The sequence below is a fragment of the Carassius carassius genome, chromosome 1 (genome assembly GCF_963082965.1).
Source record: "Carassius carassius chromosome 1, fCarCar2.1, whole genome shotgun sequence".
NCBI classification, from domain to species: Eukaryota; Metazoa; Chordata; class Actinopteri; order Cypriniformes; family Cyprinidae; genus Carassius; species Carassius carassius.
The window spans coordinates 26,517,099-26,529,901 of record NC_081755.1 but is presented as its reverse complement, the minus strand read 5'-3'; the positions used below and the strand labels follow the sequence as shown (position 1 = coordinate 26,529,901).

The following is a 12,803-nucleotide window of genomic DNA, read 5'->3' as shown; positions in this document are numbered from 1 at the left end:
GACCGAAGTCTGGCAGTAATGAGCCACTGCAGGTTTTATTCAGCCAGTACAGCAGGAGTAGCAGCGAATAGCCAATAGCTGGCCTCGTTTTATGTCACATGCTTCCCGAACTGCTTCTGCAGCATTCAGCGAGATGGTGGAGACAGACGGCAGTGGAGTAAACTTGAGAAAGAAAAAGAAAGAAAAAGAAAAAAAGCGGAAGATAAAACTAATCGAACAAAGTCATCCAAAGTGTGGGAGAACTTTACTTTTTTCTTTTTTTCTAGATAACCTTCTGATGGATTTTACTTTAAAATGTGAGTTCCATTCAGGTTTCATGCCACTGGCACTTTATTCGAAGGATTGTTTACAATTTCACAGCATAAGCTATAAAGATGTTTCCCAGTTATTAGTTGTGTGTTTACAGGAAAAAAATAATAAAATGCAATGTACTGCAAATTTATTCTGTTTTATTGTTATTCTTCTTGAAAATATTTTCTGAAAGATTCCTTAAGCTTTGTTCGGGATGTTAAACTACTTTAGGAGCCCTAAGGACTGCCATGGTGAAAACATTATTTGAAATCTCCTTGTGAAATTTGCTAGAGTATGGGTCAGTGTTTTGATTGCAGAAGAGTTCGACAAAGGATTACTAACACATAAAACAAAACTCCAGGTATATTTTTGATGAGGATATGACCATGCAAAATGGTTAATCTCTCTAAAAAGTCCGTGTTGAATGACTTTGTTAATAATTTAATTGTAAAAAATGGGCAAAACTAAAATATAAGTAAATAAAGAATCGATTAATCGTAAAAATAATCGACAGATTAATAGATTATCAAAATAATCGTTAGTTGCAGCCCTAATACTATCTACAAAAAATCTGATGACCCCTGAATATGAATTCAACGCGTTTAATAACACGTTAAGCCTTTTCCTCTCATAGAAAACCATAAGGCTTAACGTGTTATTAAACGACTTGCATTCATATTCAGGGATCATCTGTTTTTTTTTTTTTTTTTTTTTACATCGTATACTTTATTAGTATAATGTTTAGTGAGTTTGGTTTTTAAAAATCACCTGTCTTAGTACATTAAGCCACAATAAGCATTTTCTTATAACGTTTTTTTATGGGAGGAAAAGGCTTTACGTGTTATTAAATGAGTTGCATTCATATTCAGGGCTCATCTGATTTTTTTATAGATAGTATACTTTATTAGGATGATTTTTAGAGAGTTTGGTCTGTTAATATCACTGTCTTAGTACATTAAGCCATTTTAAGCGTTTTTAACGAGCTCACACGCTTTCTGCATGAGTGCATCGACTCCAGCGCGAATCCACTGTCCTGGTGGGTCATTGGTGGCGCGATAATCAGTCTACATTTGCGCTGCTGTCCAAAGTCGCGCACAAATACGTGTAATACATGTTAGAACTCTTTGATTTCTTTAAAAACTATTGGAAAACGCATGTTCTTGTTGCTGTTTGGCATTTAACAATAAACAAAATGTTTTAAAACGTGTCCCTCTGTCAGTTAAAAAAGCAACAATATATGCTACATTACTCAACAATAGAGCTTTGTATGCAGCAAAATCTGAATAAATTATGTAAAAAAAAAATTTTTTTAAAAACGCCGGTAATACGGCATATCGCGCTATTGAGCCACCCATAATAACCGCAGGGGAAATTTCTTAACCGCGAACATCCTAGTCTACACAAGGCCAGAAAGCCATAACAGACTAAAATAAACCACCAGGAATTTGAAGCAAGTGGTGCATTTCCACTGGTAATTTTCCACTTCACTATGACTGCTATTAAAGATCCCAAACCTTGCTTTGATTCAGTCAGAAGTGATGCTTATGACCTACACTTATGACTCCTAAAACACTTGCATCAACTTCATAAAGTCACTCATTCTTGAAGAGAATACTTTTTATGAGCTTGGTATAAATACCTTGCTTCAATTCAAATAGTTTAGACTGCAAGGTCCACAAATTATGAGAATGAAGCTCAAACAAACTATTAAGCGTTTCAGAATATGGCTCCTGCTGCACTTTCCTTCCAAAACTCTAAGAGAAATGCTGCGCTAAATACATGCACGCTTGAAGTTTGTTCATCTCTCACACAAGTGAAACAAACCCAAGTCAGAGAGACACACACACACACACACTCTTCTGTTTGGCTGCTGAGTGGCAAAGCTTTGAGATCAAAGGTTTTACAGATGGCTTAACGAGCAGTTAGACACATAACAGCGGGAGACAGAGAGAGAGAGAAAAGTGAGGAGGAGAGACAGGTATTTAGACAAGTAAAGTCACGGAGAGAAAGAGTGAGAGGAACTGACATCCAGAGAGGGAGAGAAAGGAGAAAGAGATAGACAGGAGGAGACAAGTGGCGCAGAACAAAGCAGACGAAACGAAAAATGTAGAAAATGAGCGATATCAACTTGCACAATAACACAGTCTGGCTTTCTACTGAACAGCTTTCAGAGTAAAACAGCCTCAACCTAACAGAAGTTTCATCAATGCCGACCAAACAACAATACAAGAAGAACAGAAAATAGTGAAGGACAAAAAAACAGGGGGAATAGACACCAATTAATTCCCTTTTATGAACTATACGATATTATATATGTATATATATTAGGGGTGTAACGGTTCACAAAATTCACGGTTCGGTTCGATACGATACAATGGTGTCACGGTTCGGTACGTTTTAGATACAGCAAAAAGAAAAAATTGGCAGATAATTCAATGTTTTTTTTACATTGAACAATGATGGAGCTATTCTTTACCCATCTTCTATGGTGTTTTCTTAGCAGCATACTGTATAAAACAAAAACAGCTCCTTATAAAAAAAAATGAAAATGTTATATTATTGTAGTAGTTATGAACAAATACAAAGATGTAACTTTTTATATGGAACTCTATAACTCTTTATATTGAGTGTGTTTTTACTCAATTGGTTCTCTGTAGGGCTTATGTTTTTTGGAACGAAGCAGGAATTATGGTCTGTCTGAAATGGGCTCGTGAAGGAATATTGTAACGGGGCTCAATTACATTAAGCATGTTCTTAAAACCTACGTTTTCCACTACAGAGTAAGGCGCTCGCTCACTCAGTACGCGCTGAAGGCTCGTTGCAAAATGGCTAATGCGTTTAACAGACCAGAAATAGAAGATCCTCCAATAACCAACAGGTCTGGTGTTTGGGTGCACTTTGGATTCCCTGTAAGCTATAATGGTGAGTGGTTTTCTCCCATTTAATTCCTTGGATTAACATTAAGGACACTGACAGTAGCTATTAAAGATACAATTTGTAAGATATTTTCCATAAAATATCCAAAAACCACTAGGGTAGTGTTATATATTTTGTCCAGCTGATTACTAACAATATCTCTACTGTTTCCAACTACTTGTAAATCATGAAAAAAATTCCCATTCTAAACATTGACACTGTCAGTTACCCTTTGTCAATGTCAATGTCATAAGTTACCCTTTGTTACCGCCTTTACTGACGTAGAAACCACATGACAACAGTGTCGTGGACAAATGCAGAAGTAGTGTCTAGCGTCCAGCAAACCACTAGCTTGCTTCAAGCAGGTCCTTATTTACTTCTTGCACGTATTATGGTGGATTGTGTTACTTATTTATGGAACATAATTACTGTTTACCGTCTGTCGCTGGTTCTGTCGACAAGGACAGCTCCCGTAAACGTAAGCTTACGAGCCAACCAAATGACCCAAAAAGAGTTTGGGACAAGAGGATAGAAAGAGCGAGGATCAATATCGGTGTTGCATTTTCTAAATGAGGTGAGTTGTTTTGATTTCGTATCTTTATAGAAAACATATACTATTATAATATAACAAGTGGTAATCGTCTTCATATCTTCTGATTGATGGCCATCAGCGGTTGGGTAGAAGACAACAAATCCCATCATTCCACGCTTCTCTTTAGCGTCATCAAACCACACGATTATTATTTTGGTAGTGCGCCCTCTAGTGGCATGTCCAACAACCTGTACCTTTAAATTAGGTGCAGTCACTTTAAGAGATAGTACATCATATATAACACACATTCCATATCTTTCGCAACGGTTTACTTTCACTTAAGACATAGACCATTTTTTTTTGTATACTTTTGAGCTGACAATTTTGTATGTATTCGTCGTTTCAAGAGCAAGAAGAGACGCGGTTTTCTGCATGCACACCCTGAACCGCACGGGTGCTGAATTAAGCTTTTCATGTCTTTTTGTGCTTGTATGTTTAAACTGGTGAGGTGTATTAGTTCGTGTAGGCATGGGAAGAAGTGAAGAAGAGCTAAGTTTGGTTTTGCACGGCTCTCTTTTTTGAATGTTTATTTTGGCAAGGCTTAAAACGTGCAATTGATAAGCTTGTGACAAAGGGCAGGCCATCTTTTTAAGCTGGCCTCAGGATGTTAGTTGAAATCACCGGCCCCCTCCCCTCTCTCCACGCTGCTTTACTAAAGATATGCGCCTCGCCTATTTTTGAATGTGCGCTCAAATATGCTCTAGAAACCCTCTTGCGATACATTGTCATACAACGATCAGTCAAAGTAGCACTGCTTTAAGTCGAACACACCTATTGGGTTTGTGGTGTTGTTGTTGTGCGCGCTAGGGAACGTATATCCACCACACGTCATTGCGTCGCTATATCACTGATATCGGATAGGACACTTTTTTATCATGTAAAAATTTATACCAGTATCATCGTGGACGGTATGATATGGCACACCCTAATAATTATATATATATATATATATATATATATATATATATATATATATATATATATATATATATATAAAAATAATGCTCTTCAGCAAACTCTGAACCATTTTTAAAGAGCACGTAGGTCACTGATGGATTTATTCTGCACCTTCATATACTCCAGCACATCAGTTTAACAGGAATCCTGATCTACATGCTGCCGACAGCCCTGCCTCATGAATATTCATCAAGCTCATTACCACACAAGTGAGGAAACACACCATATTGTAGAAAGGGAGAGACAGATATACAGCACAGCCACACACACACACACAAAAAAAACATTTTACTAAAGCAAACATACATGCTTTCCTGATTTTTCATACCTCTATTTTCACTGCAAACTGAAATTTACTACGTATTAAAATGTTGTGACTGAAACTTGAACAATAAAAAGGTAAAATGGCATGACAAGGCAAGTCTGAATCCATCCTGCCAATTAGATCCCTCCACCTGGTCAATTTTTAGCACCGATATATTCTATGCACCCTATGATGTCCCACAATCCTGTGTGTGGGTCAGTGGTTGGTTAATAAAAATGACGTCTAATGGAGCAGTTATAAGTAGTAAATTAATTTATAAACATCAATTTAATTTTTTTATTTTCAACATGTTGATTCCATTTCTAATGACAAATAAGCACTGGAATCATTACATAATCCCTTGGATATTTCTAAAGCTCACTTCAGTGTATTTTAGATCATTATACATGACAATCGGAAAGCAGTCTGGTGCCTTCATTCAAAAATGCTGCCAGGCAAGTCAATGGCTGTCTGGACAGGAAGGCAACTGCCTTTTTGGACACAGCTTTAAATGTCTTGTACAGCTCTCTGATAAGTTAGCATGTGTGTGTGTGCGCACGTGTGTTAGACCATTAGTGGCTGTTCGTGAGCTAGAATCTCAATCAATAGATGCCTGAATATCAAACAGTCAAACGGCCACCTGCTTCCCCTCTGGCACCCTCCTTTTCTGCCCATCACAAATGTCCTGCCAAAAAACAAAAGGTTACAAGTCTGAACTATCGATTTCATCTGAGCTCTACCCTGCCCGCAACCTTCAGTTACAATAACCTGCACCAGTATCATGTGATACTGGACTAAACGATTCATGCCATAATATCTTAAAGGTGCTCTAAGTGATGTCACACATTTTTTAGGCCAAAATATTTGTTGTCACATCCAGCAAAGATCTCCTCACTATCCGCTAGCTGCTTGTCCCCTGAACACACTGTAAAAAAAACGGGGTCTCTCTAGACACCACAGGCTCCACAAACAACAAGAAAAACAAACTGGGCTCACCCGCACCACAAAACATAAACTGTTCCAGCCAATAACCGACAAGAAAGATTTGGGGTGGGGTTTGGGGGGTTAGTGCACAGATGAGGGGGAGGGAGGGTCTAGCTAGCCTCCGTTTTGTCAACAATTTGAACGTCAACAAGAAGTTACGACTCCCGGCATTGCTTAGAGCACCTTTAATATGACTACTAGAGCTGAAAAAAAAATGCAATTCTCATCATTCACACAAACATAATAAACAAAGTCATCTTAACATCCACCATACATCAGGAATGGGCTGCTTCTGAATGGGGGGCTACTATCCTAAAGAATTTAACAAATCAAAACAGTCTTCATACTGATTCTTGGAAATTAAAGGGGAGTTTATTAGACAACATATTTTAAATGTTTTAACTTTTTTCTTTTTTTTTAAAAAGGGAAATGGAACAAAAAAATCAAAAATAATGTCTGTTTTATTAATTCAGTCATTTTCTATTTTATTTATTGGCTGATTCCTAGTCCATTCAGTATTACGTGACCTGCCCTGTCCTGAACAATCATAACATAGGTGATTTAAATAAATGACCTAAACATACAGCAGCGATATTAATTTTAATGGTCCAAGACAAGTTAAAAAACATCACACTTTCCATGCAAGTAACCTTGAGGTTATGAGTGAACTTCAGGAAAAATAAATGCTACAAAAGATGGTAAACTACAGTCCAATCGGTTTATGTTTTTAGTGTATTATGTCTACATGAATACTAACGAGGGCAACAAGAATTCAGAAGACAAGGAGAGCGTGGGAGGGAGAGGGAGAAACCGTATACTAGAGTGTCTCCATGAAAAGAACAAGGGAAAATATTCATTACTGAGGTTACCATTTGCACACAATAAGTCCACCCAAACAGGCACTCAGATCCAGTTCATACCTTTCTGTGGATCTTTACATCTTAATATGATCGCACACTAGTGCTGTGCCGATCACGACCGGCCAATCGTTATGTGCATCTCGTCAGTAAAGCCGGTTCTTTAATCAGCGGTATCAGGTGCATGATTTCACATAGAGCAGCTGTTACTACATAGAGCCGTTGTTAACGGAGAAGCTGCGCAAATCCACTTCATTTTCAGCGTTTATTTGCGTATCTTCTCAGTTAACAACTGAGATCGTGATCGGAGCAGCCCTATCGCACACAGTACAATCTGATGTGTGCACAGACACAGACGAGGAGCAGGAAAATGTTTTAGCCCTTATATGGAAGCTCACACAGGCATTTGCGACCCAAATCCATATTTCAATTTCCATCCTCTCATGTAAACGAATTCAATCGCCACTACGTGTCCTCAGTGCAACCGTCTGTGTGAAAAATGAGCCTATTCTCACCCACACATCCTGACGCCTTCACTCCAATATCTTTAACATGCACACACACACACTCTTGAACCGGCCCTCTCTTCATAAACCATTCATTGTAGAATCTCACGCGTCATCTTACAGGGGTCAACCTCAAAAATAACATACACAGAATAAAACCGAGCTTAATTTAACTTCAGATCCACTTCAGCTGAAATAGAAGTGATTAGTAAACTGCTACAGTAACAGGTGCAGGGCATTTTTTCTGTTATCCATAACCCTCTGCTATTTTCAATTATAACAACGTTACTGTACAATGTAATGAGGTCGATAATACCTGAAGAAAACTACTCATCAACATTCACATTCAAACAGCTACTGCAACATAAATATCCACAATTTATCAAGAAATACAGTAGCAAGTCAAACCTCAATGCCTTGCCATTAATGCAGCTCCATCTGCCAATTAACTGGTCAACTGTGTAAAACAAACAGTTCACCCAAAATGAACATTTGCTGAGAAAGTACTGACTCTCAAGCCATCCGAGATGTAGAGGAGTTTGTTTCAAGAGGTCATTAGAGCAATTTTATTTCACTTGCTCAAATGATCCTTTGCAGTGAATGGGTGCCATCAGAATCAGAGCACAATCATCTGATTAAACAATAACCCACAAGTAAACGGATGTGACTCTAGTCCATAAATGAAGTATCGTTAATAAACAAATAAACCGTTATTTCTTTTCCTCCAGTGAAAAAAATAAATAAATCCATCCTCAGTTGTCCTCTCACATCAAAATCCACTAAAATATTTGTTTGAATATTTGTTGAATGTTTCACTTGTCAACAGTGCTTGATCTGTGCATATTTCTCAACTGATTCAGACAAGATGATTGTTTTACTGGAGAAAGCAGAACGTCTTTGGACTTTCATTCTGATGGCACCCATTCACTGCGGAGGTGAGCAAGTGATTTAATGCTACATTTCTCCCAATCTGTAGAAACAAACTCGTCTACATCTTGGATGGCCTGGGGGTGAGTCAAATGTCAACACATTTTCATTTTTGGGTGAACTCTTACTTAAACATTTTTAGTTTGTGTTTTATGCTGCTCCCTCTTTCAAAACCACCAGCTGTCGTTTAGCATATGATTCAGACATTGTGAATATGTGATTGTTCATTGGGTTAATTTTAAGCACACACTTTATCAGGGAGTTATTAAACAAATAAAGATCCATGTTTATTACACCCAAGCAAGCCATTTACTACTGTTAGCATTACTGATTATTTAAAAACAACAGCTTTAAAAAATTATAAGAACAATCTGAATATTTCAGCACAGCAATCTCTCTCTTTCTCAGTCTGCTGCCTGGTCTCTGGTTTGTTCATAAATTACAACTGTTCATCATTCGAGGCAATTTGGTGCGTAATATCTTGGCTTTGATGGAGCTGCTGACTAATTGATGGATTACTTTATTTTCGAATAGCGGAAACTGCCAAGCCACAGTTGCGGTAGTAAATCTCTCTGAAATGAAAGAAACCATCACATTTACGCTGGACTTTAATCAGTGCGTAATGCGAGAGTTTATTCAGAGACGCTCCATCAGCCCCATTTTCCACAGCTGATAGTTAAGGGAAAGAATTCGTCATTTCTGACACACCTGCTGAGACACCCCAGATTCCTCATAACAGCCACAGATTTAAGAGTGTTATTGGTGTAAACAAAATTTACATGTAACTATTCGGAGAGATTTGAGAGTTTAAAAAACAAATCTAATATCATAAATTGTATTAAATTCTAGAATTAAATGCCAGGAGCTTGGCTGCTAAAATGAGTCCCAATGGACAAAAATCTGCAGAATTATTCAAAATAGATTTAAAGATGCAAATACAAGATTCACTGTGCTATTTTATAGAAGACAGACAATGCAGAACTCGCATGAATATCATAAACAAGGAGAGACCGACTACAGCTCTTTAAAATTCTCAAAACAGTGGGAAGTGGGTCAGACTGATTTCAGGACATATGTTAAAATGGCAGGATAAATATGGAAATAAAGAATGTGACGTGAGTGCAAAAACTGATGGCAGAGGTTTGACGTATTTAAAACAAGCAGCATACTCAGGAGTTTCACTATTTCACTTTCATTATTATTTCATAGCTGGGGTTAAGAACTGGACATGCATCTCCAGAACTGCATTACCTGAGCATGTTCACACAGTCTGTGTCTCCATCACTCTCCAACACACTCAGACAATTTCTCTCTGTAACTGTATGAGGCCACTAGCAAAAAGGTGAGCGGGCATTTTCCATTAAATTCTCTATGGGAGTTACATGGCAGGATTGCACTAGAGATTCTGAGATTGACAAAAGAGCAAAATTAAAAAGAATGCTCAACTTCATGCAAATGAACAGAAAATGCCAATATTTATAAGGGATTTAAGTTAACGCTTAAATCACATCATCAAATATTACCATAAATAAATTAATGTACACTAATGTTCAAAATTTGGGTTCTAGAAGATATTGAAAATTTCTATGAACTAAGAAATATTATTACAATTCAAAATAAAGTTTCCACTTTAATACTTTTGTCAAACAATTTATTCCTGTGATGGCAAAGCCAAATTTTCAGCAGCAATGGCTCGTCTTCAACATGATCCTTCAGATATTATTCTAATATGATGATTTGCTGCTCAAGTAACATTATTAATATCAAATGTTCAAATCTGACATGCTGATTAATATTTTTAGGAAGGCCATCATGCATTTTTGTAAAATTCTTTATAGTTAAAAAAAAATTGAATTTTTGAAGGATGAAAAAAAAAAATAATACATACACACAAACACACACACACACACACATTTCTTTACAGTAACTTAATTTAATGCATCCTTGCTGGAAAAAAAAAGCTATATATTATATTTCTTGACCCTAAACTTTTTAACAGAAGTGTCTTTAACACAATATTTATATTTAATGTAAACATACATGGCCATGCACTAAAAGCTATTAAACTCAAAAAATCTAATTCTGTAAACTCCAACTGTGCAGAACATTTACAAGATTGAAGATTTGTATTTGTCACATACATGGTTATATGGAGAGCATATGACCAGCAGTTAAACGCAAGTCAGGTCCGCTCCGTGGACAGTGCAATTATTCAAGAATACAAACACAAGAAAATCATATATAAATATGGTATGGAAAAAGATAAAAAGAATAAATAAATGCTCATGAAATAAAATGTGCAGGACAGTATATTGTAGACTTAATAAATATTATGAGCAGGGATGTACAAGAGAAGAATGTGCAAAAGGTTTATATAGCAAAATGTGTTGATTTACGCTCCCATTTAAATTTTCTCCCAAAGTGGCAGAGCAGGTGTTTTTGCTACTGATCACATAGGGGTTAGTCATATTAGTTGTGTCACAGGTGTGTCTAAAACACTTCTTCCAGCTCTGATGTGCTAAAGTGAAGTGTGTTCCTACAAACTCAACATTACATCAAATTTTTCCTGAATAAATTACCAGCTGGGGACCCAGAGCTGAACTGAAACCACCGCTTCACAATCACCCCAGGGAGCCCAACTTGTCAGCTGTGCCTAATTTCTGCAATGCAGCAACTCATTCAACACGTCTGCGTGAACGCGATCATGAACCTGGCTAACTTTCTGGCAGAGAGCGCCCCTGCAGCGCCGCAATGCGCATGCGCACAACGACGGCCCACTATCTGGCAGGATGCTGGAGGTGTACACGGCGCAAGCGCAGTACGACTCTTCCATTCACAGTTGATGCGGGATCAGTATTTCGCAAGTCTTGTGTCACAGACACCCAGGCCTCTGCCCAAAAACAAACTGCAAGCATTTAAAACAATACTCGAGTACTGCAGTGAATGTGACAGGACACCTTACCATAAAAACACACCTTTCAAACGCATACCGGGCGTTTAACATCACCTATGTCCACACAAAACACATTTAGTGCAAAAAGGAAAGTAAACACAACACAATGAAGCAGGTGGAAGAGCAGGTCTGCTTATTTATAGCATGACAGTTGTCATAAACATCACTAATTTGACTACAAACCCTCCATAATTGCAAAGTTAAAATGTTCCACTATCAAGACACAGAAATGCTTTACTAAAATCACGTTACATAGCTGTTACATAAGAGTCATAAAGTAAAAAGGCTGGCAAGCCCAACAAGAGGCTAAGCTAGTTAGCACCACAACAGCAGCCTGCAACAAGCTGAAATATAACCGACACAGATCCTCTAAACTCGCTGTTTTCACTCCTACGAAGCTCATTGACAGCTAAAACCGAAATATATGACTCATGCTGGAGTGTTGTGGTGTGTGTCGCGTTTATACACTTACCTTTTTTCTTAAGGTAAGCTGTTTTACCGTATCTGATATTTTCCTATAGAGCGGCTTCACGTCCGGGTTAAATGAATGACGGAGGACGGGAGCGCGCACGTACCACTCGGGCGTGCGCTGTTTAATAGCTGAACATAATTACTATTTTAAATCACAGATCCATATACTTCTGATCTGATTTCATGTTATTGTCCCTGTCATCTGTGGGTTTCAGTAAAATGTATGAGAGAAATGTAAATAGGCTAGCTGTCTATAATATGTTTTTTTATGTCAAAGTGTGCTCCGATTTATTAAATAAGTAATAACTACTAACACCCTATTTTATTTGTATTAATATATTTTTATGTATTTATTCTACTGTTTATCTGTCATTATTTTTGCATTACTGCATGAAAACAATAGCCCCTTTCACACAGCAACACCAGGAAATTGGATAAAATTACCAGAATTATAGGCTACTTTACCGGTAAATGCAAATTATAGTTATAGTTAACAATCGTTTTTATCTATTTGTAAACTGTGATGTCTGAACATCTGAATATCTTTCTGTGACCAGATTTTCTCGTTATGTCTTTCTCGGAATGTTTATGATGGGTAAGATTTATTGCTAGGGCTTGACTGCATGTGATAATTATCACAAATGAATAAACAAGCAATTCTCTCTCTCTCTCTCCTCTTTCACTTCAGTTTATCATTCCTTCTATCTCACCGATTGTGTCATTCTGTAAAGGTCATTAGTTTGAGAGTGGGTGGGTAGCAGCAACAGGTTGTGTGTTTTTCCCCTAATCCATGAGGTTATAGGAGTGTGGTGTTTGGGTGTTTCTGGATGCATGTGTTCTTCTTCCAATTCAGCCTCTGAAGGGAGACATAAATCAGCTCCAGCAGATGTTCATAAAAAATGACTCTGTAAAAAAATAAAATAAAGATGAAAAAGAGTTGGAAGGAAGAAAAAAGGGAATAATATTTAAAAACACAAGGGAAAGAGAAAAATATGCACAGCCTCATGAACGTCACTGTTTGTTAAACTTAAACAGGCGGCTTAGA

The 12,803-nt window shown here is 37.4% G+C and overlaps 1 protein-coding gene across 1 annotated transcript in view; it reads right to left on the bottom strand.

Moving 5' to 3' along the window:
• The window catches only part of spop (speckle type BTB/POZ protein), an 85,841-nt gene extending 73,962 nt beyond the window's left edge, over positions 1–11,879 (bottom strand). The window contains exon 1 of the mRNA XM_059553276.1: positions 11,760–11,879. The gene's annotated coding sequence lies outside the window, so the exon portion shown is untranslated. The remainder of the gene's footprint in view (positions 1–11,759) is intronic.
• Positions 11,880–12,803: the final 924 nt, after the last annotated feature.